We start from the raw sequence: 6,496 nt of genomic DNA, 5'->3' as shown, positions 1-6,496 counted from the left end.
TGGTTACTTTTAAAGACTGCAGACATGAGAGGAACTCTGAAAAGTAGAAGTTACCCTTTGAAAGAGACATTTACATTTGTAAGGGAAATCTCCATCCGTAAAGGTGTCTCTCTCTCTGGACAGGGAAGAAGGGGGGATGACCTTATCTCTAGAAACTCTTATCAATGTGTAAGACAAGGACTGAAATCTGCATAATAACCTTAATCTTGTTTACTGTACTTTTCTGGTAATCTGTCATAGTGACTCCCCCAACCCCCAACGTCCTCCTTTGTAGCTGAAGATAGTACTTAAGATGAGAACCTCTGCCATTTTGGTGAGTTTCTCAGTCTTCCTGAGTCTCCCCCATGTATACAGGTTATAAAGCTTTATTTCATTTTCTCCTGTTATTCTGCTTCATGTGAATTTAATTCATAGCCTGGCCAGAAGGACCTAGAGTGGGCAGAGGAAATGTCTTCCTCCCCGACACTGGTATGATAAGATGTTACAAGGTCATCTTGTAGATTTCCTGCCCAAGACCTAAAAACAGCCATTTTTCCAAGAAGCCCTGGTTTAGGTATTCTACTGGGAAATAGTATTGCAAGGCACAATCTGGGCCTAGGGATATATAAAATAGGTCTATATATAAAAAATGAGTCCAGGGTCCAGCCCCATGGCTGAGTGGTTAAGTTCGTGCACTCCACTTCAGCGGCCCAGGGTTTTGCCGGTTCAGATCCTGGGTGTGGACATGGCACCACTCATCAAGCCATGCTGAGGTGGCATCCCACATGCCACAGCTAGAATGACCCATAACTAGAATATATAACTATGTAACAGGGAGCTTTGGGGAGAAAAAGGAAAAATAAAATCTTAAAAAAAAACAAAAAATGAGTCCATCGTGATATGTTACAAGTTAAATACAAAACTCTAGAGACTTTACTTAACCTCTTCTATATTATTTTTATATCTAGGATATTTCATAATTATTCATGTGCTTTATCTTACATTACACACATAACATTCCTAGATAATACTTCTGTCTCCACTGATACAGTTACTGAAAACTGTTAGAAAAAATTTTGCATATGCTCTTCCTGTTCTTCTCCCATTTTAAAAAGTGTGCTAGATCTACATTGTCTGAGTATATAGCTATTACAAGAGACTCCTGTTAAGTGCTTTGAGTGGAAACGGACTTTTTGAACAGTATACACAAATATAAATCACAGAAGAAAAATTAAATTTGACAGCAGCAAATTAATATTTCCGCATGACAGAAGATTTCATTAAAAAGGTGAAAAGAAAAAAATCCCAGACTGACAAAAGATATTTCCAACACACACATCAGATAATATAAGATAGTTATTCGAAATATCTAAAGATTATCTCTATATGCTTACAAAAGTAGCCAAGGACTCTGGATAAGAAAAATGTGAAGCTCCATCTCTCCTCCCCTATTATTCTCCCATTTTCTCTATTCAGCTCTACAGAAACTTTACAGAGTATCTATACTTACTGAAGACTCTTCTGCCAAAATATCTCGTCTGCTACAGTGAGATATTTGCAGAAGGAAGCAAACTCTTTCGGCAATTAGAAGCAGGATAATTTCTAGTAAGGCATTATTATGGAGTAGAATTTGAAACAACGTAAAGACATATATAATAAGACTTTTATTCCCAGCACTATTCTTATTAATGACCTTCTAACTGCCATATCCGCAAGATAACCAGTTTCCTGTGCTCCCTTTCCAGGCTTTTCTTCATGCAAATATATGCAAATATAAGCATAAATTAATTTTTACTGTTTTCTTCCAAAAAGGTAACAAACTAAACAAAATGTTCTGCTCTTTGCTTTTCTTACTCAACAGTATATCTCAGAGATCTCTTTCAACATCGTAGAAAACTTTCTCATTGTTCTTTTAGCTGCATAATATTTGGCTGAATGGAAGTTCCATAAAATATTTAAGTAGTCGCTTTTTGATATACATTTGGGTTGCTAATACCAAACTTGTGTATTTACAAAGAATGGAGCAGAAGAAACCTGTAAACTAGTGTCATATGACACAGCAATGTTAATTGAGAATACTGGGTGTGACAGGAACAGGGATTGGGATGGGACAATACTGGAACTGAGACGTAGGGTTAGGAAGCCCAGGGAAGAACTGAAAGACAGCTTGGTAAACTTGGTCCTTGTGAGGAAGGTGAGGCAGGAAAGAGCACAGAAATGAATCTGGCATTTATGGACAGACCTGAAAAAGGATCAGAAAAGAAACTGGGCTTGAGAAGGGACACGGGGTAGCTAAGAGAGAAGGGAGGTGGAATGCACATGTCAGAAGAGAACAATGTGAGAAATGCAGGGAGAAGTGACCAGGGCCTGCCTCTTTTTCTGCCCTCTCTGCACTCCTGCCTTAGCCCAGGGACACAGTTAGGTCAGCTCTCCCTTGTCACTTCAGCTCCCAGAAAACAGCCCCATTGCTCTCCCACATTTGGGACTGGCATGATGATGTGAGTGATGCCAGATAAGAAAATGCCTCTTTCCATGATGCTCCCTCCACACTCTGAGAAAATCCACCAATTAGAAATGTGTGTATATAAACACACATTGGTTACTAAGGTTGGTAAGAAGTCAGCATTGTGGAGTGAGTTCGTGCTCACAATTGCCAGCCGAGAAAATCTAGAGAGGTACTGTCACTACTGAAATTTGGAGCAGGAACCTCAAGGAAAACTTAAACATTAAGCTGGACTTGGGATCACTCAGGGAGGTAATATGGGGAACTATAGGAAATGAGAAAATCATGGAAGCACAGGACAATATAGTGGAAGATGACCTCAACAGCTAGAATCAAACATTTAGGTCAGCTGTCAGAGAACGAATTACACTTTTCCTTGCTTTTCAGATTCAGAGATCTTGGTGTTCTAAAAAATCACACATATTTTGAATATTTATACATGTCAAATTTATTTTGTGAAATGTATTTTAACTAAAAAGTGTGTACAAACATATATATCCAGTTAAAAAACAACAAAGTGATTTCCCATGGAGGAATCATGCAGTTAGAAAATAAAGCACTGTCAGTAACTTAAAGTTCCCTTGTACATCACAAACCATTTGGTGATGAAAATAATCATTTCAGATTTGAACCAGTGCTTTCAGATTGTTCAGGTCCGTGATGATGACCCATGATTGTCCTTAGGACAGAGATAATCCTTGAGGAGTTGACAGCACTATTTCATGACATCTCGAAACGCCTCTATGAATTAGTCATTATGGAGGGTAAAGATAAAAGGGTTCAAGGCCTGCCCATGGCTGAGTGGTTAAGTTTGCATGCTTCGCTTCGGCAGCTCAAGTTTTCTCCAGTTTGGATCCCAGGCACAGACCTAGCACTGCTCATCAGGCCATGCTGAGGCGGCACCCCACATAACACAACTACAAGGACCTGCAACTAGAATATACAACTATGTACTGGGGAGGGGGGAGCGGCAGGGTGGGGAGGGGGGGCTTTAGGGGTAAGAAGAAGAAGAACAAAAAGATTGGCAACAGATGTTAGCTCAGGTGCCAATCTTTAAAAAAAAAGGTTCAGAAAGGGAGTCACCACTGAAATCATCAGTGGCACCACCCTGTTGTACTCGGCTGCCTGGATTTACTTGGATTTCACGTAGAGAAATAAGCAGACACCATAGCCGATTACAACAAAGGTGAAGTGGGAGGCACATGTAGAGAAGGCTTTCCTCCGGCCAGAGGCTGAGGGGATCTTGAGGATGAAGGAGATGACGTAGGTGTAGGAGACAACCGTCGGGGCCAGAGAACCAATGATAATGAAAATAGCTTTAAAAAAGAGCAAACTGTGTGAAAAGACTGTCATCACAGGACAGTTTCAGCAGTTGCCCTCACTGACAGTAAAAATGGTCTAACACATTTGATTTGCAGAAATTAAACTGAAATGTGGCATACATTGGCCAGATTTAAAATAGGAACCCAAACACCCATGACACAACTACCACCCAGATGCAGGTGTAGCTGTTCCTAACAATGTTGTACTTCAGAGGGTTACAGACAGTCACATAATGGTCCACAGCCATCGCTCCCATTAATATAAACCATGACATACCCAAGGAAAGGTACAATACAGTTGTGCACCACATGCAGTCTCATGAAGCGGCAACCCCTAGAGTATCAAGGGGATTGCAACAGATGTGATCAGGATCCCTAGACAGAAAGGTAGGCAAGGAAGAAATACAAGGGAAACTGCAGACATTTGTCAACACAGACCATCATGATGATGACTGTGTTTCCAATTAATGTCACAGAGTAGAAGAGGAAGAAGGTAGCAAACAAGATATGGCATTATTCTTGCGAGTCAAGGACCTAAGAGATATAAATTCAGCGGCACTAGAGTGATTCCTCCGGTTAGTTCTGAGCACTTCCTCCTTATGAAATCTAGAGAGTAAAAGCGAACACTGCTTCTATCTCAAAACAAATAGAAACAGTTCCAGGCAGAGAAAATATTCTCTTCTTCATAGGCTCTAAAATATCACTAGGAAAGGTTTGTGTTCTACTGTTCCCTCTACGTACAATGCTAATTCTTTTAAGAATGTACACAATATATGAAGAAAATTGCTTCTGGCCCAGAAGATGAGGCCAGTCACCAACACCACCCCATAGGCAAGACAACTCCTTGCCCAATACACACCACCTGCATCTCTCAATCCACAGGTTATCCTGCCTCCCACTCTACTCTGAACAGCCATGCAGTCTGCCTCCCTGACCACAGCATGCTCCTTTATACCACTAAGTCCCTTCCATGGGGAATGCCCTAAACTATCTGGTCCACCAAGCATATTCTGTCCTGTGAGCTCTGCTCCAGTATCACATCCTATAAAAAAGTTTTCCCACCCAATCCTACCCAAATCTGGTTATGTGTTTACTTTGGTTCTTCCTGACACAGGGTCTATTTGCATCATAATCATTTTAAAGGCTTTCCTTTACCTCCATCATCATAGGTATCACTGGTGGGTGTGAATGTGGGGAACTCTGAGGAATTTCTGTAATATGTTGAGGGCAAGGACTGTCTTTCTCAGGCCACTGGTCAGCTAGTTCCCTGAGTGAATTACTGTTTTCTTTCTCCCTACTCTTGGAAGGGAAAGTCTGCCTTGCTCTGCTCCCCAGTGAATGTGTCTTCTCATAGGAGGTAGGCTAACAAGCACCTGGGCTTAGTCAGTCAGGGGCCTCTTTCTCCCAGACTCTAATACCAATTCCAGACTAACAGGAGGAGGGTCTAGAGGAGAGCGTGGGAGGAGCTTCCATCCTCGATGTCCACCTGTCCCACACTGACCTCATGCTGGGACTGGCAGACAAGAGACTAAAGGTCCAATTTCAACATCCTCTGCCTTCACAAGAGCCCAAAACCCTAGATCCAGCAGGAAGTCAAAGCCACCAAATGTGAAATCTGGGCCCAGTCCAGGCCCTACATATAAGTGGCCATAGTCTCAGTCTAACAGAAGTTCAAAAACTCTCCCCAGAGCCAATGTTCCTTTTACAACCAGGTTTTTCCTACAAAATCATATGAAAAATTAAAGACTCAGTTGTAACTAACATGAAATAGACCCAAGGACCTGAGCCCCTTAGGATTTCTGGGCTCCATCTCTCATTTCCTTCAGGTCTTTGCTCAAGTGCCCAAGCTCAGGGAGCCTTTCCTCATCATCTTCTCTAAAAGGACACAGACCACCCTTCACTCTCTGTCACCTCACCAGGATATATTTCTCTTCTCAGCTCTCCTCAACTGAAATTATATGTTTGCTTTTTGTTTATTTCTGTCTCCCATTTTACAATGTAAGCTCCACGAAATCAGAAAGTTTGTCATGCTTGCTTACCGTTTCTGCTACTTGATGAATATTTTTGAATGAATAAGTCAATGAATCGATCAATTAATGAATTTATGAACAAAGCTTATCTAGTCCCAGCTAAGGCCAATTCTGAAGCCAATTCTCCCTTCAGTCTTCACTGAAACACTGCCCTGCCAACATGCACTCCTCTCTCTGCAGATCCCTTATAAAATGGCAATTGGGTAACAATTGTTTGGAGAGCTCAGTAGTCTGCCTTCCATCATTTCTGTTTAGCCAGGACCAGATGAAAAGGAGAGAGGAGGGTCATAACAAGAGCAAGGAGCTGTGCCTATGTCCAATATTGGGTCAGGAAAGAGCGGAATCTACTCTCTGCTGTACAGGGAGTGGGGATTTGAAGATGAGCCCATACAGTCTTCTGCTCCCCTAGCCCACTCTTCAGGCTGTAGGTATCCTTGTTCTAGAAGGAAGCCGGACTCAGAACTTCCCGTTTGATCCTCTCCTACTCTGTCTTTCACAGAGAGAAACTGCTAAAAGATACTTACCTCCAGAGAAAGAGACTGAACTGGAAATTCTATAGCTCTCAAGGATGTGCCCCAGGCTACTACGCTCAGCCTGACTAGTGCTGAGCATGCTCTGTGGGCCAGAGCAAGTAGCTGCTGTTTTCACTCTCAGTGAAAGAC

The 6,496-nt window shown here is 41.9% G+C and overlaps 1 pseudogene; it reads right to left on the bottom strand.

Moving 5' to 3' along the window:
- Positions 1 to 3,613: 3,613 nt before the first annotated feature.
- On the bottom strand, positions 3,614 to 4,965 carry LOC124243351 (putative olfactory receptor 9A1; annotated as a pseudogene).
- Between the last annotated feature and the right edge of the window lie 1,531 nt (positions 4,966 to 6,496).

The sequence above is a fragment of the Equus quagga genome, chromosome 8 (genome assembly GCF_021613505.1).
Source record: "Equus quagga isolate Etosha38 chromosome 8, UCLA_HA_Equagga_1.0, whole genome shotgun sequence".
In the NCBI taxonomy this organism is placed as follows: domain Eukaryota; kingdom Metazoa; phylum Chordata; class Mammalia; order Perissodactyla; family Equidae; genus Equus; species Equus quagga.
The sequence above is the reverse complement of the archived record's forward strand: the minus strand, read 5'-3'. Positions and strand labels throughout refer to the sequence as shown.